This window comes from Aquarana catesbeiana, linkage group LG12 (genome assembly GCF_042186555.1).
Source record: "Aquarana catesbeiana isolate 2022-GZ linkage group LG12, ASM4218655v1, whole genome shotgun sequence".
NCBI classification, from domain to species: domain Eukaryota; kingdom Metazoa; phylum Chordata; class Amphibia; order Anura; family Ranidae; genus Aquarana; species Aquarana catesbeiana.
In genome coordinates, this window is record NC_133335.1 from 101,876,697 (window position 1) to 101,900,044 (window position 23,348).

The following is a 23,348-nucleotide window of genomic DNA, read 5'->3' on the forward strand; positions in this document are numbered from 1 at the left end:
GCAATTCACCAGCCTCATCTAAAACGCATGGCCCATCTCCTACCAGAATATGACGAGCAGGCCCAGTTGATGCTGCTCCTGGGAAGAGACATTCTGCAGGTTCATAAAGTAAGAGAACAGATTAATGGTCCCCGCAATGCTCCCTTTGCCCAAAGACTTGACCTGGGGTGGGGCATCGTAGGGGACGTCTGCCTAAAGACTGTGCACAGACCCACCACGGTCAGTAGCATGTTCACTAACATACTTGACAAAGGACGCCCTTCCTCCTTACAACCATGTCACAACAGCTTCATCACAAAGGAGCTTCCAGGTAGTACTCACATACCTTGTTCCTCTGTAGACCCAGACACAGATGACCACGCTTGTGACAGTGACCCAGACCACCTAGGGTGTACAGTCTTTTATAGAACAAAGGAAGACCAACAGGTGGCAATGTCCTTTGAAGATAGACTTTTCTTGCAAAAAATGGAAAAGGAGACAGCCAAGGAAAAGTCAAACAATTGGGTCGCACCTCTCCCATTTAGACCTCATAGACAGCGTCTACCTAACAACAAGGAACAAGTCCTTAAACGCTTTGTCTCCCTTCAATGTAATTTCCAGAGAAACCCAGACATGAAAGATCACTTCTTTACCTTTATGGGTAAATACACACAAGAATAAATTAGAGCCATTACTTCCTTATCCCACATAGCCCATTCCTTTGGGAAAAGGACTAACTGCAAAGGCTGGCACCGCTGTAAAAATACATACTCAGTGACTGACCTAGAGCAATCAAAACATCTGATCATTTACACTGTGCAACAAGAGACCTTTGCTAGAGAGATTGACTGTATTAACAACAAAAGGTCAATCCCTAAAGACAGTGTCCTAAGGAAACTCGATCCATTCCTCGACAGCAGTAATCTGTTGAGAATAGGAGGTCGCCTTAAAGAAGCTACCTTGGAGTACGGCGAGAAGCATCCTCTCGTTCTCCCAGCTCAGCACCATGTCACTGCCCTGCTTGTACAACACTATCACAGTCAAGTTAAACACCAAGGCCGGCTATTCACCGAAGGAGCTTTGAGGGTTGCTGGACTGTGGATAATAGGAGCAAAAAAAAGTGTGAGCAAGTGTATCTTTAATTGCGTTACCTGCCGCAAACTCTGTGGACTCTTACAAACCCAAAAGATGGCTGACCTTCCACCTGACAGACTTAACTCAGATCCTCCCTTTACAAGTGTGGGCCTTGATGTATTCGGTCCTTGATCCGTTACCACTCGCCAAACCAGGGGAGGCCACTCCAGCAGCAAACGCTGGGCAGTTATTTTTACTTGTATGACTGTTCGAGCTGTTCACATAGAGTTGATTGAATCAATGGACACTTCCAGCTTTATCAACGCTCTCAGGCGCTTCATTGCCATTAGAGGCCCCGTTAGGCACATCCGCTCTGATAGGGGCACCAACTTTGTTGGAGAGGCCAAAGAACTTCAGATCCTTTCCAATCTAGACAACAACAGCGTGGAAAGGTATCTCAACCAACAGGGATGTACCTGGACATTTAACCCTCCTCATTCTTCTCATATAGGTGGTGTGTGGGAAAGAATGATAGGCGTAGCCCGCAAGATCTTGGATTCTATTTTCCTTCAAATGTGCAATGCCAGACTCACTCATGAATGTCTGTCCACCTTCATGGCGGAGGTCTCAGCCATCATAAATGCTAGGCCTCTGATCCCAATTACTAACGATCCAGAGGAACCCATGTTGCTGACACCTGCAACTCTACTCACTCAAAAAACCAACACAGTCAGTGCTCCAAATGGAGAGTTTACTGATAAAGACCTTTTCAGACGTCAGACAGGTGCAATGCCTAGCCAACACTTTCTGGAACAGATGGAGGAGATATTACATCCAAACCCTACAACTCAGAAATAAGTGGCAAGTTAACAAACCAGACCTGAAGTCAGGAGATGTGGTGCTCGTTAAAGACTGCCAAGCACACAGGAATGACTGGCCTTTGGGACTTATCACACAGACATTCCCAAGCAAAAATGGACATGTCAGGAAAGTCGAAGTTAAGACTTCCAAACAGGGTGAAGTAAAAGCATTTCTCAGACCCATATCAGACTTGATTTTACTTGTGTCCAATAACGCTGTTAGTGGCGTTGGTTAACGCCAGATGGGGAGTGTTATGTCTCCAGGAGACCTTTCTCTCTCTCGAGGTTCAGAAAGGAGAATTCATATTGTCATTGGATTGTATATTGTGTTGTTGCATTATTAAGCGATAAATTATGTTTGTTCCAGGTTAGCTGTACACATGCGCCACCTACTGGCCAAACATTAATATCATTTGTAATAATACCTTTAACCTTTAAAGGATGTGACATAAAAAATCATCACATCCTCTTTAGTCAGGAAGTGAAACCCCTTAGGGATTAGCATTTCAAGATTATCCCAGCTGCTTAGATGTAATCTCTTCCCATCCATGGAATCGGAGGTAAGCAATCTTCCCCTTCCTCCTCTACAGGTTATTAGGGAAAGGAGATAGCTATTTCAGTTATTATTTTATATGATGTTTACTATTGTATGGTAATGTTATATTATTCTTGTTATTTTCAGTTTTACCATATATCACGTGTGTCATCCACACTTGTATTAAAATCTGCAACGTGCCAATAAAGACACAGACAAGAAACAGCAGTCTATTATTGTGTGCGCAGAAAAAGGTTATCTGCCTGGATAGCTACCCATAGACTCCGGGAGTACGGGGGGCGAGGCCAGGACATACACAATAAATAACTTTCATTAATACCATTCATTGTGTACTATTGTGTTGATCTGTGATTGGTCACAGTGATCACATGGTACAGACAGGGCCAATCACAGCCCATCTGTACTATGTGATTAGCTGTGGCCACACTGAATGAAAGGATGTCATTCATAAAAAAATGGTTGCTTTATAACAGTGATTATCACTGTTATAAGCAATCATAGTGCGTAAAAAAAATAAAACAAAATCCTGTTTACCTCCCCAGAGTAGTATAGTGTTACTTTGGTAACACTGTATTGCTCTGGTCACAGTATGCAAAAAAAAAAAAAAAATCGTAAAAGAAGAAAAACAAAGAAAAAAGAAAAACAAATTGTAATAAAAAGGAAAAGTAAATATTAAAAAAATTGAAACAAAATGATTAATTTTTTTTTTAACATACGGTCACAAGTCAGTGTCCCTGGTCACCACCACACCAGTTATATGATGACGCTGTACTGAAAATGTTGTGAATTTTTTTTATTTATTATTTTCTGGAAAATTGTGACAAAAAATTACAACTTCAAAAAACTTGCCATGCCTCTTACTAATTATCTTGGATTGTCTTTTTTGCAAAGAGGGGTCATTTGGGAGATATTCGTTCTGTCCTGGCATTGTTGGGCCTCAAAAAATTAGATAGGCTGTCAGTAAATCAGGATTGATCTATTTTCATATATATATATATATATATATATATATATATATATATATTATACTGTACACCATAGTTTGTAATCTAAGTAATATACACTTATTTGAGTTATTTTTACCAAAGAAATGCAGCAGAATACATTATGCCCTTAAAATATGTTTACAACAGAAACAAAGAAAAACACATTTTTATTTTAAGGTTTTTGGTCTTTTTTTTGTCTATTTATCAAACAATTAAAAAAATCAGGGCAAAAAGTATACAAATTTAATTTGCATACAGTGTTGCATGACCAAGCAATTGTCATTCAAAGTGTGACAGTGCTGAAAGCTGAAAATTGACCTAGGCAGGAAGGGGGTGAAAGTGTGCGGTACTGAAGAGGTTAAAAAAAAAAAAAGGGTTTTATTTTGCTTGTAGTGATTTCAGGTGGGTATTTGGTGTTTTTTTTATTTCTGTTTTTTTGCATATGAGCTTTATTTTTTTAGGTTCTTTTATTCATTTATTCCTTTTTTGGGGGGGTCAGCTACAGCAGCTTGAATCTGTCATCAGAACAGGTGCTCTTTATTTGCAGTGGAGCACTTAATATTACTGAGGTGCTGTTTAATCCACCAAAGCATTACAATATACAGTGCACCCAAGCACCACAACACCCGAACACCACTTACCCCCATACAGCTCTTCTATGTTGTTTAAAGCCCTTCACTTGTCCAGGGTAGTGACATGGGGTGCCTTGCCTCAGAACTCTCTGCTCAAATAGAACAGCAAGTGGGTTTTCTATTAAACATTATTGATTATTATAAGCACATCCCACTACAGGCACCCCACAATTGCAGTGATCCACCAAGCTTTTTCCCAAAAAAGGTTTGTCTCCTTCTACCTCTCCGATGACACTGGTGATATATAACTCTGATTTTCCCCCTGGCCCCGATAATAAACAGCTATGAGGCTTGGGGGAGATTGGTAAATCTAGATGCATGCACTACGCAACCGAACAGGGTTGACTGACCAAATAGAACATCTGCCCCCTTGTACAACCTCCACCGAGGTCATGGTCAGCCTATCAATTGCGCTATTTTTGCAATCAATACCAGATCGGAGACTATATACCAGACCTCTGACTCTCTTTGAGCAACTGTGTGATGATAGTTTGTGCCTCACTTGTCCTCCATACTGTATATAAGCAACTGAACTCGCCCCTAGAAGACTATGTCCCCCCTGTATATCCGTGACGGCATGATCACGTGATCGCGCCGTTCCTTCCTCCCTCCCCCCCATAGTCACCATGGCGATGCTGGCTGAATGACCGAACTGGGGAGCGATTTTCAGGACATATGCTGACCAAGTTCTTTACCCTAGACTAGAGCGTGTGGAGATAGCCTCAGAAACCTGACAGTGTGCAGCCAGCTACGGGAGCTGAATACATCATCAGATGGGACACCGAGTTAGCTGAAGAGGAGTCTTATCCAAAGTTACCCACACATGCCTACTACCCCTGTAGGGGTTACTACGTCCGGTGAGTGGGGACCTGACTATAGTCACCTGATTGAGGAGCACTGAAGTCACCTCAAGCAACTTTTTGTGGCTGTTTTGAACATAAACAATTTTTTATATATATCTTTTCTTGGGACTTGCACTTTGCACTTTGTTTTCATCATTTTTTTACACTGCTTTATATATTTTGGTTCATTGTTGGACAGTTGGTTAACCACATTTGCGTACACATGCTACGCCTCCAGTCAAGTGTATATAGCTTTGCTGCGTACATTCCTTGACCCGATGGACATTGTTATGCACATATATAGCTTACCTTAATTAATTTGCACAATTTTCTGTGTATACCAATTGTATTATTTATATTCGCTTAGTACTTTCTTTTATGGTTTAGTACTTGGTTTAATCACATGTGTGTGCAGGCACATTATACCCATTACTGGAGGGTACATACACATAAACAACACATACACTTAGTCTTCACAAGAGAGGTACATTTATATATCCACCGCTTACAGATTAAGCACGTTTTAGGCCTATTGGGTATAAGATATTTATTCACTATCTTTTGTGCATGTTATTGTTGAACAGGGTAGCGCCAACCACCCCATTTTCTATCTCTACAAGTCAACATTTGCCCTGCCCAAAAATCCTCTGTCGTTTTTCATTTTTCCAACGTTTAACCATTTTCAGGGTTATAAATAATTGTCAAGGTTGTTCAGTGTCTTGGTTGTCCTCAATACACTTTATCATCCAGGTTCCAAGATGTGGTGCCAATGCAACCAGGAGCCAGGCACGCTCCTGCATATGTTCTGGCAATGCCCCCTGTTACAACAGTTCTGGACAGGAGTTAAGAACATAGTTTCCCAACTCACCTCTGTAGACCTTGGTACCTCTGCACCGTTATAAAATGTCACTGACTGTACACCAATTGAATGTGGCCCGGGCATGCATTCTTGATTTGTGGAGGAAAACCACTCCATCGACCCTAACCCACTGGTTCACTAGAAACTAATGCAATGGAAAGCTTGACAGAATCAGTCTATAACAGAGAAGACTAATTCAGGGATACCTGGATGCCATGCATAGAATATACCTGCTCCTCTCAGTACCTAGATACAATGTCTGATGCCATTGTAGCAAGGTCCCAGGTCTCCTTCGGTCTAATAAAAACCTCCAGGGCCAGAGATAGCTGACATCCTTCTGTATGTAGTGGGTTGTGAGGCATAGTGGGTGCAAACATTGGGCACCAGACACTTCTTGGATGTAAAAGAGGTTTTATTTCTCTTAACAGTCCTTTTTTGTATTTTTTTGTATTTTTTGGGGGAAAGAGGGTTAGGGCCAGGACACCCTTAGATAGTTGCAAACTCAATTAGCAGACTCAGAGACTTCAATAGGAGGACAGCCATGCAGGGAAAGGCCTCCAGCAAGAAGCCACATCTGCACATGCAGGAATGCTGTCTCCTATGGCAACAGTCTTTAACAGTTTCTAATGCAAAACGTAACAGTTCTTTCAGCTTCACTACAATTTCTCCTTGTAGTTCTTCCATACACTGAGCTCCCGGTCTCCCACTAGACCCTCTGATTCACTGCCACTGAATCCCTTGAGCTCCTCCAATCTTCACGGTGGTATCTTCCTCAAGCGCCACCCCCGCTTCTCTACTGGGTCCCTAGCTTGGCACTCCAGATACCTCTCAAGCTTCACCCACGCTGGCCCGCTCGGTCCCTAGCTTGATACACAAGGCTGCTCTGCAAGCATCACTTCCACTGGCTGGGTCTCTTGATTGATTCCCACTGAAGTTTCCCAGTTCCTCACCATCCCGGCCTGGTGAGAATGCTGCTCAGGTACTTGCTTCAGTTACTCACTGTAGTCCCTGGTAATAAGGTGGATAGTTCCTTGCTGGCGACAAGACCACAATAAAACTGTCACTTTTGCTTGGACTGCAAGCCGCAGGCCCAACCCTGCGCTGCTCTCTTGCTTCTGGATAGGCCCTCAGACAGCTGTCCACCCAGACAGCCGTCCAAGTGGCACAGAACATAGATCACCTGACTCCACCCGAATATATATGTTCTCCAAGCAGGCCAAGGGATTCAAGAAAACCCCTGCCCATTGGCTGTGATACCCATAACCTGACCTTGGGTTGCCCTTCTCATATCTAGTACCACCAAGTACCCGCCCACCTAGTGGTAGAAGAGAAAAGTGCAGCAAGGCCAAACTTAGGGAGAAATCAATAGATTTCTATCAATCAACCAGGATAACTACTCCCTGGCAAGTAAATTTGTGAGGAGCTCCCTACCTAAACTACAGGGTACTACACTATGTATCCCCAATATTGAAATGCTAGGTTTTGACATCTGTAGCCCTTGCTAACTATATGCCATTTCTCCTGGGGAGGGAATGGAAGCAGATGAAGTGGGGAATGTATCCCTCCTCTGGCCCTCTCGGCTCTTCCTTTCCATATCCCTCCACCCCCCCTTTTTTTTGTGATATTTTCCAATCCCGCTCCTGATATCTAAGATACAACTGACCCTGCTTTGGGTTGTGACCCATATTTCCCTCCTCTTTTTGTCTTTTCTTTTTCTCATCCTAAATTCTCTCTACACAAGGGAAGGAGGACATTCCTATGGTTTAAGTGAAAATGTAACATTGATAAGACCTTATTCTTGTTCCCAGCCAGGGAAAAAAGGGTAACAGGCCTATCCAGCACACAATATATCAAACAAACAATGTACAGTTGCTTAAAGCATTGTTGTACTTTGGAAAATGTTTCAACAAACTGAGATTGAACATAAAGCAGCAAAAGTGCACATAGAGGCAGAGTTGGAAAGTCTTCTTGGATATGAGTGAAAACAGGTGTGCTAGAATATGCACAGCAATCTATTCACAGGAGTTTAATAAATGTGTAGCACTGCCCCCGTAAGGGTTGCTGAGTATAGTCTTTCCCTGGCCTCCCCTTTATCCTGCAGCCAGACACTTGGGTATTTTCACACTATCACCCACATACTCTTCCACTCGTTATCCAATGATCAGTCTAGGGTATTTGTTTTTTTTTTTTGGTATCTATTGGTAGAACTTGGATAGGAGAAAGGATTAGTGGGATACTCCAACTTGAACTATGTACAGACGAGGACAACTCCCACTTGACTCTTTTAAATTGAGTCGGATAGCAGATTCCCTGCTGGACCTGCTGTGTGGGAGGATTAGTCCCTTGCTTGCTCTGGCAGCAGACTCAATGCACCACTTTTCTTCAGGACACGCACCAGTACCCCCTTTGGCTGACACCCATCCACTGACTTCACTAGCCTGAAGGGATGGCCCTCACAGAACAGGCCCCTAGACGCAGGTCTGTACTCACAGTAGCCAGGAACTGATAGACATGTGCAAAACGAAAATATTTGTTTTGTTTGTTTTGTTTTGTTTTAATTTGTAATTTACCTAGATTAGTTTAGTTTAATTCGTTTTCAGAATTTGTTTTGTTTATTCATATTACAATAGTTTTCACATAAGAATAGTTTTCAAATTCAAATAGTTTTCCACTTTGCAAACAGAATAAAATAGAATAGAAAATAAAAGAATAGAATAGAAAAAATATAATAGAACAGAAAAGAATATAACAGAAAATAGAAGAATAGAATATATTAGAGTAAAACAGAACAAAAAAGGAAATAGAATAGAATACAAAAAATAGAATTAAATATATTATAACCATCTTCTGAAATTCGAATAGAATATAAAAGAATAGAATAAAAAAAAATAGAATAGCATAGAAATAATATAACCATTTTCCAAAATTCAAATTGAATCAATTCGAATTTGAATAGAATAGAAAAAAATAGACCAGAATAGAATAGAAAATAACAATATATAGAAAAAACAACAGAATAGAATAGAATGAACATAACCATCTTCCTATTCTAATCTATTCTTTTCTGATTCTATTTGAATTTTGGGAAATTGTTATATTCTTTTCTGTTCTTTGATTGTTTTTTAAATTGTAATCTTTTTCTATTTGTTCTATTATATTCTATTCTATTCAGTTTTTTTTCCATACTATTCTGTTATTTTCTATTATATTCCAATCTATTCTTTTTTATTCTATCCAAATTCGAATTGATTTTATTTGGATTTTGGGAAATGGTTATATTCTTTCTATTCTATTGTTTTTTTTTTAATTCTTTTCTTTTACATTCTATTATAGTCTATTCTATTCTATTCTTTTTTTCTATTCTATTCTTATGTATGCTATTTTAAATTCGAATTTCAGAAGATGTTTATATTCTTTCTGTGTTATTCTATTCTATTTGTTTCGATTATATTCTAGTCTATTCTGTTCTTTTATTTCTTTTCTATTTTGTTTTGCTTTACTCCATTATATTCTATTCTTTTATTTTCTATTCTTTTTTTTTCTATTCTATTCCTTAATTTTTTGTTTCTATTCTATTTTAATCTCTTTGGAAATTCGAAAACTATTCAAATTCAAAAACTATTTGAAAACTATTCAAATTCGAATTTCGTCTGATTTTTTTTTTGTTATTTCTGATTAGATTAAATTCGGTACTATTGTAATTTGGAAATTCGGATACATCAAATTTCAATTCGGAACAAAATGAACCACACATGTCTAGTAAGAGATCCTTCTAGACATATCTTTCTCCTAGTCAGCTCTACAGGACATCTGGGTTGCAGATTCAGCAGTTCTGGCCCTCAGGTCAACCACCTGAGGCCGTATGGCAGCCTGTACAGAGGAGGGGCAGCAGCCCCCTCCCTCTGGGACCCCGCTCTCCAGCCAAAGACCCTGAGCAAATGTGCTCTAGGCATATATACAGTCACCAGCATGCCTTGAGGCACCTTCTTCTGCCAATGGCCAGGGCTGTAACTACGCCTATTCTCCCATTTGTCAGGTTTCCTCCCACTGTCCAGTATGCCTCGTCCTATTGGACGAGTGGGAAACAGGCAGACAACATGAGCAGCATCTGAACACAATGAGCAGACCCTATCAATGGATCACTGCTCCCTGGTAGGCAGAGAGCACCTAAACTTACCTAATAGCCTAGAACTATACTCTCTCTTTAGCACCTACCTAGGAGGATGCTAAAAATATATGCATGCCAAATGTATTGTGGTTAACTGCAATCAATACACGGAGCTCATCTTCTATAGTATAGGACAACAGGGAACAGCATTCTGAGTCCCATATGCTGCTGCAGGAGCAACTAGGGAAAGAAGCAAGACAGTCATGAAGCATTCTCTGGAGGGTGAGTGGTAATCCAGGGCTCAAGGTGTCATAGGGTTCTGTACCAGTCCAGGAGGCTCACAGAGGCAGCTGAATACCATAGATTTCAGGAAAATTATCTGGTGTGCAGAGCTTCACTCTCTTACCAGCCAGAGTAGCTGAGAGGCAAAAGGGAAACCTCCATTTATAGGGAATATTGCATTACCATAAAAGCTGCAGGAGAGGTTGCAGTGCTTTTTGATGCTAAAGTGTAATCTGGGAAAGATCTTGGTACATTTGGATTGATGAGCCATTGAAGTCTAATGATCCTCTTGTAAGTGCTTGGCAGAGCATTTCCTCTTTCAGCTTGCCACATCTCGGGGGGGGGGGGGTCAATATGGCTCCTTCAGGGTGCTCAAATTTAATCTGAGCTGTTGGAGGTCTTTGCAATGGATTTTTGAAAATATGTTGTAAAGTCTGATTAGGCTGTTCAGGATCAACAGATTCGGGGATACCTCTAAAAGGTTATATTTCTGGCCCCTGTTTATAATGTCCTCCATATGTCGATGTAGTTCAAGAGTTCTCTGGTCATCCTGCAGTTGTTAAATTGTTTGTCCCCGGCAGGCGTCCTCTTGCTCCACTCTCGTCAGGCATGTAGCTACTTTTTGAATCCTGTTCTGAGGTCAAAGATAACTGCTGAAAGTGTGTCCTTAATGTCAGTTGCAATGGACTGCATATCAACCATAGTAGGCAACTGAGAGGTGCCAGAATCTGCTAGCTGCTCATCTGTAGACGCACATGTAGAGCTCCCGTCACCTGGGTCCCCGCCAGATCAGAGTGCTGGGAATGGAACAGATGGGGGATGTTTCTGCCAAATTTTGTCCCCAAGTCCTGTTGGGGCTTCGGGGTCTGGGTGCAGTGCCCTATTTTGCTCATGTTCTGTGATACTTAAAAAAGCTGAATTTCCCCTCCTGGTGTGCCAGAGCTATTAACTCATGTGCCTATCTCAGTCTCTCACCAAGCCACCCCCCCAAACAGACTTTTTTAGCTGTGGTGCAAACCTGTGTGCTATTTTCATCATCAGTGTTCAGTAAAGATGCTAATATTTCATAGTTACATAGTTACATAGTAGGTGAGGTTGAAAAAAGACACAAGTCCATCAAGTCCAACCTATGTGTGTGATTATGTGTCAGTATTACATTATATATCCCTGTATGTTGCGGTCATTCAGGTGCTTATCTAATAGTTTCTTGAAGCTATCGATGCTCCCCGCTGAGACCACCGCCTGTGGAAGGGAATTCCATATCCTTGCTGCTCTTACAGTAAAGAACCCTCTACATGGTTTAAGGTCAAACCTCTTTTCTTCTAATTTTAATGAGTGGCCGCGAGTCTTGTTAAACTCTCTTCTGCTAAAAAGTTTTATTTCTATTGTAGGGTCACCAGTACGGTATTTGTAAATACCGAATTTGTATTTCATTTTTTATGTATGCTAAAGGTCTACTAAATCTTTCATAAATTGCAGCCTGTTCGAACAGACATTTAGCTGTAGTGCAAACCTGTATGCTGTTTCCATTGGCAGTATCCAAAAAAATGGAAAAGTTTATACTTACCTGATGGTAATTTTCCTTTCCTGATGCAAAGCATGACAGCATACACGTATGGGATAGGCTCTGCCTCTCGCCCAATCAGGACTGGTTATACTATATTTAAATGAGTCGCCTCCCCCTAGGCGGCATTCTCGTAACTATACTCGAATGCGAAGACCATAAGGGAGGGACCTGTATGCTGTCATGCTTTGCATCAGGAAAGGAAAATTACCATCAGGTAAGTATAAAATTGTCCGTTTTCCTGACACAAAGCATGACAGCATACACGCATGGGATGTAGCACACCCAAAAGAACCACAAGGTAGGGTATGCTGAAGTAATTTTATTGACTATCCATTCCGCTTAATACAGAACGACCAAACTCTACGGTTGTTAATGCTGCTGGATCTACTCTATAATGAGTCAGGAACGTGTCATATGTTGACCATGTGGCAGCTCTGCAAATAACTTCTGGGGATACACCCTTGAATTCTGCCCATGATACCGCCAGGCTCCTCGTCGAATGTGCCCTTACATTCGCTGGAGGCTCCAGAGCTCTTGCTTCATAAGCTCTCTTGATGTTCCTGGCCAACCACACTGCTAGCGTCCTTGTGAACGCTGCTAGCCCTTTTCTTGTCCCAGCTGGAATGATAAATAGATTTTCCACCCTTCAAAAAGAGGCGGTCTTTTGTATATAAGTTTTCAGAGTGGCTCCGACATCTAATTCATGTGTCTGATTAGATGCTTCTCTCTGCATTGTTGGGAGGACACTGTCCTGTTTTCTGTGGAATGCCTTGTTAAGATTAGGTCGATATTGTGGTAATGTCCTTAATATCACTCTGTCGTGTAGGTGACAACAGTATGGAGGTTTGTACCCCAAAGCCTGAATGTCCGATATCCTTCTACCTGAAGTGATTGCAATGAGGAGAATTGTTTTCATCGTGGTGTCCCATAACAATGTTGTTTGAGTTTGTAGGAAAGATGATTGAGAGAACATGCCCAGCACTACCTGTAAGTCCCACGGGGGTACAAACGACCTCGACTGAGGTCGAACTCTGTCGCAAGCCCTCAAGAATTTTCTCACCAACTGGTGTGTAGCCCATCTCACTCCTGTTAGCGCTGACAGGGCTGAGACTTGCACCCTCTGAGTATTTGTTTGTAGGCCCATCTCCAGGCCTGTTTGTAAGAATTCCAATATCTGTGCCTCCTGCAGCACTAGGAAATCAAAACCTCTGGATTTTGAGAATGCGTCAAATCTTTCCCATATCTTCGAATAAGATTTGTTAGTCATTGCTGCTCTTGCTTTAAGCAATGTTTCGATGACTGAGGCTGAGCAGCCTGCGTCTCCTAATCTCCTCCTTTGAACTTCCAGGCTGCCAGATGAAGCTTGGTAGGGTTCCTGTGCCACACCTGACACTGTTGGAAGAGATTTGTAATTTCTGGTAATAGAATTGGGGGTTCTATTGCCAAGGCTTGTAGTAACGGGAACCATGGCCTACGTGGCCACATGGCTATGATTGCTATCACCGTCCCTGGGTGTTTGAGTATGCTGTTCAGTAGGGATGAGCTTCGAGTTCGTGTCGAACTCATGTTCGACTCGAACATCGGCTGTTCGCCAGTTCGCTGAACAGCGAACAATTTGGGGTGTTCGCGGCAAATTCGAAAGCCGCTGAACACCCTTTAAAAGTCTATGGGAGAAATCAAAAGTGCTAATTTAAAGGGTTATATGCAAGTTATTGTCATAAAAAGTGTTTGGGGACCTGGGTCCTGCCCCAGGGGACATGGATCAATGCAAAAAAAAGTTTTAAAAACGGCCGTTTTTTCAGGAACAGTGATTTTAATAATGCTTAAAGTGAAACAATAAAAGTGTAATATCCCTTTAAATTTCGTACCTGGGGGGTGTCTATAGTATGCCTGTAAAGGGGTGCATGTTTCCCGTATTTAGAACAGTCTGACAGCAAAATGACATTTCAAAGGAACAAAAGTCATTTAAAACTACTCGCGGCTATTAACCGGTTCAATACCGGGCAATTTCACCCCCTTCCTTCCCAGGCCAATTTTTAGTTTTCAGCACTGTCGCACTTTAAACGTCAATTGCGCGGTCGTGCGACGTTGTACCCAAAAGAAATTGACGTCCTTTTTTTTTTTCCACAAATTTTTATTTTTTGCGCTATAAACAAAAGAAGAGCGACAATTTTGAAAAAAACACAATATTTTTTACTTTTTGCTATAATAAATATCCCAATTTTTTTTTTTAAAAACAAATTTTTTCCTCAGTTTTGGCCGATACGTATTCTTCTACATATTTTTGGTAAAAAAATCGCAATAACCGTATATTGATTGGTTTGCGCAAAAGTTATAGCGTCTACAAAATACGGGATAGATTTATGGCATTTTTAAAAAAAATATATATTTTTATTTTTTTTTAGCGGCGATCGCGATTTTTTTTGGTGACTGCGACATTATGGCGGACACATCGGACACTTTTGACACATTTTTGGGACCAATCACATTTATACAGCGATCAATGCTATAAAATTGCATTGATTACTGTGTAAATGTGACAGGCAGTGAAGGGGTTAACCACTAGGGGGCGGGGAGGGGTTAATATGTTTCCTAGGGAATGATTCTAACTGAAGGGGGAGGGGACGCACTAGGGGAGGAGCCCGATCTGTGTTCCTCCGTTCTGGGAACACAGATCGCTCTCCTCAGAGCTGACAGGCTGTGGATCTGTGTGTTTACACACACAGATCCACATGCCGGCCCGGTTAACGGGCAATCGCGGGTGCCCGGCGGGCGCGCGCCCCCTAGACGGCCGGGAATCCCAGGACGTCATATGACGTCCACCCAGGATGGGAGATCCCATCTGTGGACGTCATATGACTATGGGCGGGTAGGGAAGTGGTTAATGAATTGCCGGTCCGACAATACACATAAAAGTTCATTGATAAAAATGGCATGGGAATTCCCCACAGGGGAACCCCGGCCAAAATTTAAAAAAAAACCGACGTGGGGTCCCCCTCAAAATCTATACCAGACCCTTCAGGTCTGGTATGGATTTTAAGGGGAACCCCGCGCCAAAATGTAAAAAAAAAATGGCGTGGGCTCTCCCCAAAAATCCATACCAGACCCTTATCCGAGCACGCAACCTGGCAGGCTGCAGGAAAAGAGGGGGGACGAGAGAGCGCCCCCCCCCTCCTGAACCGTACCTGGCCACATGCCCTCAACATTGGGAGGGTGCTTTGGGGTAGCCCCCCAAAACACCTTGTCCCCATGTTGATGGAGACAAGGGCCTCATCCCCACAACCCTTGCCCAGTGGTTGTGGGGGTCTGCGGGCGGGGGGCTTATCAGAATCTGTAAGCCCCCTTTAACAAGGGGGACCCCCAGATTCCAGCCCTCCCCCCTGTGTGAAATGGTGAGTACCCCTACCATTTCACAAAAAAAGTGTCAAAAATGTTAAAAATGACAAGAGAGAGTTTTTGACAATTCCTTTATTTAAATTCTTCTTCTTTCTTCTATCTTCTTTCTTCTATCTTCCTTCGGTTTCTTCCTCCATCTTCATCTTCTTCTGGTTCTTCCTTTTAGTGCTTGGAAGGCTGCTCTTAGCTCTATTACTTTGGAGACCTCTCTCCCTCTGGTTTCCCAGCGACCCTGGGCTAGGTATCCATTGCAGTGTGCTCCCAAGCCCATTGCCGATGCATCCGAAGTTACCACTATTGGTGTCAGTGGATTGAGTTGGTGACAGTTTGCTAAGTTGGTCGGCTTCCGCCACCAATTGAGGGAATGTTTCATTAACGGTGACAGTCTGATCCGCTGCTGTGTAAATCTGCCCTTCCACTGCCTTAAGAATCTCACCTGAAATGTTCTCATTTGCCAGTGGGCCCATGTTACCATTGGGATCATGGCTGCTAATAAACCTAGCACCCTGAGACAGTGGGAAGCCGAGAGGTATGACCGGGTTGCTGTTTTCTCCGGTCGGAGGGAGTTCGACCGTATTCTTTTCGGTATCCAGAATGGCTCCCAAGAATAGCATTCTTCATGTGGGTATTGGTTGATTTCTCTGCCAATTGATGATCCAACCTAAATCTGACAATGTTCTGACTAACATCTTCCGATGTTCTATTAACTCTTGATGCCTCCAGGCTACTAAGAGGACGTCATCCAGATAATGAAACACTCGCAAGCCTTGTTTGCGTAAGTTGGCTATGGCTGGGAGTAATACCTTGGAGAATGTTCTCGGAGATGTTGACAGGCCAAATGGTAAGCCTAGAAACTGAAAGTGGTATTCCAGTATTGCAAAGCGCAAGTATTTGTGGCACTGTTGATAGACTGGGACATGCAGATATGCATCCTTCAAGTCCAGGGACAACATCCATTCCTCCTGCCCAATGGCTTTTATAACCATTTATAGGGATTCCATTCGGAATTTCTGGACAATTATGTACTGGTTCAACTCTCGGAGGTCTATTACTGGTCTTAGTTCGCCTGTTTTTTTCCTTGATTAAGAAAAGAGAAGAATAGAAGCCTTGATATGTTTCTCGATTTGGGACCGGCTCTATGGCTCTTTTCTGTAAAAGTGACTGGACATATTCGAGACGTATTCACGTTTTGTGTTGGCATTGTGGAAGCTTTGTGAGGGTAAACCGGGGTAGCTCTGGAGGGATCAAAAATTCCCAACGATGGCCCTTCTGGATTACGTTCATGGCCCAAGGGTCTTTGATTTGTTCTGTCCAAACTCACGCAAATTGGCGTAATCGTGTACCAACAGGGCCAGTTTGGAAGGAGGGACCCTCAAAAGGGCTTCTGCATTGTGTCCTGCTTTGCTTTGTTCACCCATGATACTGACGCTTGGGGGTTTCTCCAACCCCTTCTGAAGTTTCTGTTTGTTCCAAACGATCTTCTGTCTCCTTGTTTATTTGAGAATTGCCTTCTCTCTGGTTGGCATTGGCGTCTGGTTTTCGGAATTAACTCTGACTTGCCCCCCGTCACCTTCGAGATTGCCGACTCTAGTTTGCTACCGAATAAGGCTTTTCCATCAAAAGTTATACGGCACCAATTGGTTTTTGATGAACCATCTGCTGTTCATGGCTTGAGCCACGGCGCTCTCCTCGCCATTAGGGAAGACAGCATTATTCTGGCCGAAGTCTGCAACAGTCTCACAGCCTCGCCTACGAAGTCTCCTGCCGTCCTAATTTCACCTAGTATCTTTGTTACAGATGTGTTTTACGCGTGTGCTGCCAATTCTGTTTCTGCATTTTCTGTCCAAATTGTTATGGCTTTGGCAACTGACGTTAGTGCCAGCACTGGCCTGCAGGCACTCCCTGCGGTCGTGTAGGCCTTTTTTAATTCCATGTCTATTTTCCTTTCTGATATGTCCTTAAATGAGACTACATCAACCATTGGCAGTGTAACATGCCTAGCTAGTCTGATGACAGCTGCGTCCACTAATGGTGGTTCTTCCCATTCCTGGACTTCCTCGTCCTTAAAGGGGTACATCTTCTCAAACCTGTTTGACAGAGATGGTTTTCTATCGGCTATCTTCCATTCGTCATACACGACTTCTCTTACTTCCTCGATCAAAGGAAACGAGAGCGTCGTCTTTTTTAATTGTGGGTAATTTTTCCTGACTTTCGAGAGCTTCTCTTATTGCTCTCACTAGGGGTTGTACTAGAGCAAACTCAAACCCAGCAAATGATTCCTCTCCTGTCGGAGATTCATTCTCTGAGCCTGACCCTAGTGATGGCTCTTTTGGGGCATCTTTTTGCGCCAATGGTGGGCTGGCCACTGTCCCAGATGGTGTTGCCTTGCCCGATACTTCCTGGAGGGAGTCTCTTATTGTTTGCTTGATTAATGAAATCATTTCTGCCTTTTCTGCTTCTTTGTCTGTTGCAGCTTCCAATCGGCATGCCCGGCATAAAACCTTTCTAGGTAACGCCCTGAGGCCGCATCCTAGACATTGGTCTCCTGTATCCACCTCAACTTGTGTATCTTCCATTCTGTGCCGGCTCTCTTGGCGGGACTTTGAATGGGTTGTAGCTGAGCTCAGGCTTCTGTCTGACCGTTTTGAGGAATGGTGTTGGCTGTGAGGGCTGCAAAATTTTTTTATATTTGATTATCCCAACGCTCTTTTTAATACCTTTATTACCTACTTAACTAACCCTCACCTTATACTGTGTGGCTGGTCTCTGGGAGAACTCATGGTGTTCTGAGAAACTGAAAAGAGAGACATTTGTGCTATAGTCTCTGATAGTGCTGGAGATAGCAGTTTTTAGGAGTATGTCTTACCTCTGTAGACGTATTCACTCCGCACGACACAAACAGGCAATTTGTTTTAAATAGGACATTTCAGTTTGCTATGCAATGTTTACTGTTTCGCCCCCTTTCCTGCAGCTTTTGGTTCCCCTCTTACCTGGAGTCCGTTGTGTCCAATCCTTCCCGCTTGTGCACCATTCTGCTGAAAGTTTCAGGTTATATGGGAGGGTCTAGCCCACACTCAGGTGTCTGCTAATCACTTAGAGCCTTTTTTCAGCCTGTTTGGGCGAAACGCCACCTTGGTACACTTCCGCTGGCCGGAAGTCCGTTGGCCGCCATTTTGGAAGAGGGCGCTGCCCTGCTGATATGTCTCCGCTGTTAGCCTCCTAGTTGTTCACCGGTTGTTTCAAGCCCCTAGTTTTCTAAGGGGGGTTGCCTTGTGTTGTGGGAGTAGTGCCAGCAACGGGGAACCATGCTGCCCGAATACGTGGGGTTTTTATGTCCTGACTGCCACCAGAGACCAGAATCCCAGTCCCTCACCGTCTGTGCCTGGGGGGGAATCTCCCTCGTATGGAGTATTTACCACCGAACAGAGGGGTTTCGCTACAGGAAAGAGGCTGAACCTGCACGGTTGGCCAGATGAACCTGGCAAGATGAGAGGAAAAAAAAGAGAATGCCACCTAGGGGGAGGTGACTCATTTAAATATAATATAACCAGTCCTTATTGGGCGAGAGGCAGAGCCTATCCCATACGTGTATGCTGTCATGCTTTGTGTCAGGAAAGACACTTTTTTTCAGAAGATAAATGCCTAACCAATCTCTCCAAAATTGTGGTCTGTTCAAAAGGCTTTCTAGCTATAGTGCAAACCTGTATGCTATTTCCATTGTCAGTGTGCAAAAAAACACAAAGGGGTTGTTGTACTAAAGGCAAATAATCTGTTCACTGCAAGTGCAGGTGTGCTAGATTAGAGGGGAAGCTCTGAAATAAGGGAAAGCTCTGCTGATTTCTATCATCCAATCATGTGCAAGTACAAATGCTGTTTTTTTATTTTCCTTGCATGTTCCCCTCAGATCTAGAGCAATCGCACTTGCAGTGCACAGACTTTTTGCATTTAGTAAAGCAACCCCAATGTTTTTTTTCAGATGCTCGATGCCTGCTCATTTTCTCAGAAAATGTGTCCTGTTCTTGCTTTCTAGCTCTGGTGCAAACCTGTATGCTACTTCCATTGTTGGTGTAAAAAAAGACATTTTGTTTTGAATACTTAATGCCTGTTCAATTGCTCATAAATTTCAAGCTGTCTATACAGGCTTAATAGCTGTGCTGAAGAAGTGTCACATTTCTTCCATATTCAGTCTTCCAAAAATGAGACAGCTTAGATTTCAAGATGCAGCTTATATGAGAAAGGCTTAAAATATGTCCTTCAAAACTGTTCAATTATTCGGTCTTCAAACTTAGAACACAGCTCTAAATGTTGTTTTTTTATGTAATTTGCCTGCCCACTCCCTCTTTAATAGTAGAGTAGCAAAGAGGCTTTAAGAAGGCTGCATCAAATGTTTACAATTGCTTCAGTATATGGTCTGAGAAAAAGAAGACATGATTTATTCATCCCAGATTAGGTTTGCCGGATCTCCATCTGACATAGGTTCCTAACAAGTAAATTAGGAAGATTAAGGAGTACATGCCGTCCAATTGCTAATCAGTTCATTTTTTCTGGTTTGTCTAAAAAAGCACAGCACACTCTAATATGTATTTTAGAAGGATCAAACCTGCCTAGTCTCTGTTGCCTATTTTGCCCTTGTTTGGCAATTTACATGAAGTTGATAGCTTTAGCTTTTTTGTTTTAACGTGTATAATATACATATTACAGTATTTTTTTAACGGTATTGCCTTCAACTTCCAAAATTCAATTATTACTACTACTACTACTACACAAAGAATCTTTTGACATAAACTTCTTGCATATTTTTATATTGCCCTTTGAACCATTCCAAAATGGTCTCTACTCACTAAATATCTTTTACATTTTTTTCTTTGGTACATGTTCCCCAGATCAGTGCCCAACCAACATACCTTTTCTGTGTCAATCTCTTCACCTTATAAAATAGCCATTGCTGAAAACAAATGATTGGTTTCCAATGATTTCATAGGGGGTTTGGATTCCAGATCTGAATTTCAATAACATTCACAGAACATTCACCAAACCAAACCCAGGTATGTTCAGCTCATCACCACCCTCTAGGTTTTGGTGATTATAAAGATAAAAATTTGTTAGTATATTTTACCAAAAATATTTAGAACCGAGTACTGTAATTTCGACTCTAAATAATAAATTAAGAAAAGAAAAAACACGTCAGGTTTCTATGAAACTATGAGAACTAGCACAGAGTAGGATAGCACTTTACAGGGTTGTTCCATGGGTATTTCTATATTTATATAACCAAAATAAAATTGGAAAAATTCTGTGAGCCACAATAATCTTATGTCTTGCTTGTGCTACCTCCAGCTGCATGCGCTAATCAGGCTTCATATAACGTGCATAGGATAAATTTACAAGTTATGCGCTGCCCTTGGGTGACCCCAAAAACAAAATTAATAATAACCAACTCTGTGCTTACTAGTGCGATAATATTAAATATAAATAATATGAATGTTGAATAAATGAACAAGGTGTGAGAAAACAAGTGCTTGTTACACCATAAATTAGTGCTTATTAGTGCTTGTTACACCATACATAGTGTCTTAATCAACATAAAAAGTGCTTAGTGCTCAATATAAAGTATCCTGCTTGTCTAAATGAATAAATTAATAAATAATGAAAAAGTTCTCTTTAGCACTCTAAATAGTGCGTGCAAATAATGTCCAGCAGTGATAATAAAACAATGCGTGCAGGTGGTGTTCAGCTGTGACAACAATACAACATCATGCCGAAGATATCCTGAGTGCTGCAGAACATGCTCCGGTGCTCCTTCGTGACCCCCTTAACCACTTGCTGACCGCCTAACGCACATATACGGCGGCAGAATGGCACGGGCAGGCAGAATCACGTACCCGTACGTGATCTGCCTCCCGCGGGCGGGGGGTCCGATCGGACCCCCCCCGGTGCCAGCGGCGGTCGGCATTTGACTGGGAGCGTCGGGAGGCGAGGGGGAGACCATCCGATCGTGGCCCCCCCTCGCGATCGCTCCCAGCCAATCGGAATCCTCCCCTGCCTGTGTGTAGTTTCACACAGGCAGAGGATGTGATGTCATCTCTCCTCGGCTTGGCAGTTTCCGTCCCAGCGCCGAGGAGAGAAGACATGTGAGTGCACAACACACACACACAGTAGAACATGCCAGGCATACTTTACACCCCCGATCCCCCCCCCGATCGTCCCCCCGATCCCCCCCCGAATCACCCCCCCCGTCACAAACTGACAGCAAGCAGTATTTTTTTTTTTTTTTCTGATTACTGCATGGTGTCAGTTTGTGACAGTTACAGTGTTAGGGCAGTGAGTATTACCCCCCTTTAGGTCTAGGATACCCCCCTAACCCCCCCTAATAAAGTTTTAACCCCTTGATCACCCCCTGTCACCAGTGTCACTAAGCGATCATTTTTCTGATCGCTGTATTAGTGTCGCTGGTGACGCTAGTTAGGGAGGTAAATATTTAGGTTCGCCGTCAGCGTTTTATAGCGACAGGGACCCCCATATACTATCTAATAAATGTTTTAACCCCTTGATTGCCCCCTAGTTAACCCTTTCACCACTGATCACCGTATAACCGTTACGGGTGACGCTGGTTAGTTCATTTATTTTTTATAGAGTCAGGGCACCCGCCGTTTATTACCGAATAAAGGTTTAGCCCCCTGATCGCCCGGCGGTGATATGCGTCGCCCCAGGCAGCGTCAGTTTAGCGCCAGTACCGCTAACACCCACGCACGCAGCATACGCCTCCCTTAGTGGTATAGTATCTGTACGGATCAATATCTGATCCGATCAGATCTATACTAGTGTCCCCAGCAGTTTAGGGTTCCCAAAAACGCAGTGTTAGCGGGATCAGCCCAGATACCCGCTAGCACCTGCGTTTTTCCCCTCTGACCGGCCCAGCCCACCCAAGTGCAGTATCGATCGATCACTGTCACTTACAAAACACTAAACGCATAACTGCAGCGTTCGCAGAGTCAGGCCTGATCCCTGCGATCGCTAACAGTTTTTTTGGTAGCGTTTTGGTGAACTGGCAAGCACCAGCCCCAGGCAGCGTCAGGTTAGCGCCAGTACCGCTAACACCCACGCACGCACCGTACACCTCCCTTAGTGGTATAGTATCTGATCGGATCAATATCTGATCTGATCAGATCTATACTAGCGTCCCCAGCAGTTTAGGGTTCCCACAAACACAGTGTTAGCGGGATCAGCCCAGATACCTGCTAGCACCTGCGTTTTGCCCCTCCGCCCGGCCCAGCCCAGCCCACCCAAGTGCAGTATCGATCGATCACTGACACTTACAAAACACTAAACGCATAACTGCAGCGTTCGCAGAGTCAGGCCTGATCCCTGCGATCGCTAACAGTTTTTTTTGTAGCGTTTTGGTGAACTGGCAAGCACCAGCGGCCTAGTACACCCCGGTCGTAGTCAAACCAGCACTGCAGTAACACTTGGTGACGTGGCGAGTCCCATAAGTGCAGTTCAAGCTGGTGAGGTGGCAAGCACAAGTAGTGTCCCGCTGCCACCAAAAAGACAAACACAGGCCCGTCATGCCCATAGTGCCCTTCCTGCTGCATTCGCCAATCCTAATTGGGAACCCACCGCTTCTGCAGCGCCCGTACTTCCCCCATTCACATCCCCAACCAAATGCAGTCGGCTGCATGAGAGGCATTTTCTTTATGTCCTCCCGAGTACCCCTACCCAGCGAACCCCCCCAAAAAAGATGTCGTGTCTGCAGCAAGCGCGGATATAGGCGTGACACCCGCTATTATTGTCCCTCCTGTCCTGACAATCCTGGTCTTTGCATTGGTGAATGTTTTGAACGCTACCATTCACTAGTTGAGTATTAGCGTAGGGTACAGCATTGCACAGACTAGGCACACTTTCACAGGGTCTCCCAAGATGCCATCGCATTTTGAGAGACCCGAACCTGGAACCGGTTACAGTTATAAAAGTTAGTTACAAAAAAAAGTGTAGAAAAAAAAAAAAAAACACATACAAAAATATAAAATAAAAAAAAAATAGTTGTCGTTTTATTGTTCTCTCTCTCTCTATTCTCTCTCTATTGTTCTGCTCTTTTTTACTGTATTCTATTCTGCAATGTTTTATTGTTGTTATGTTTTATCATGTTTGCTTTTCAGATATGCAATTTTTTATACCTTACCGTTTACTGTGCTTTATTGTTAACCATT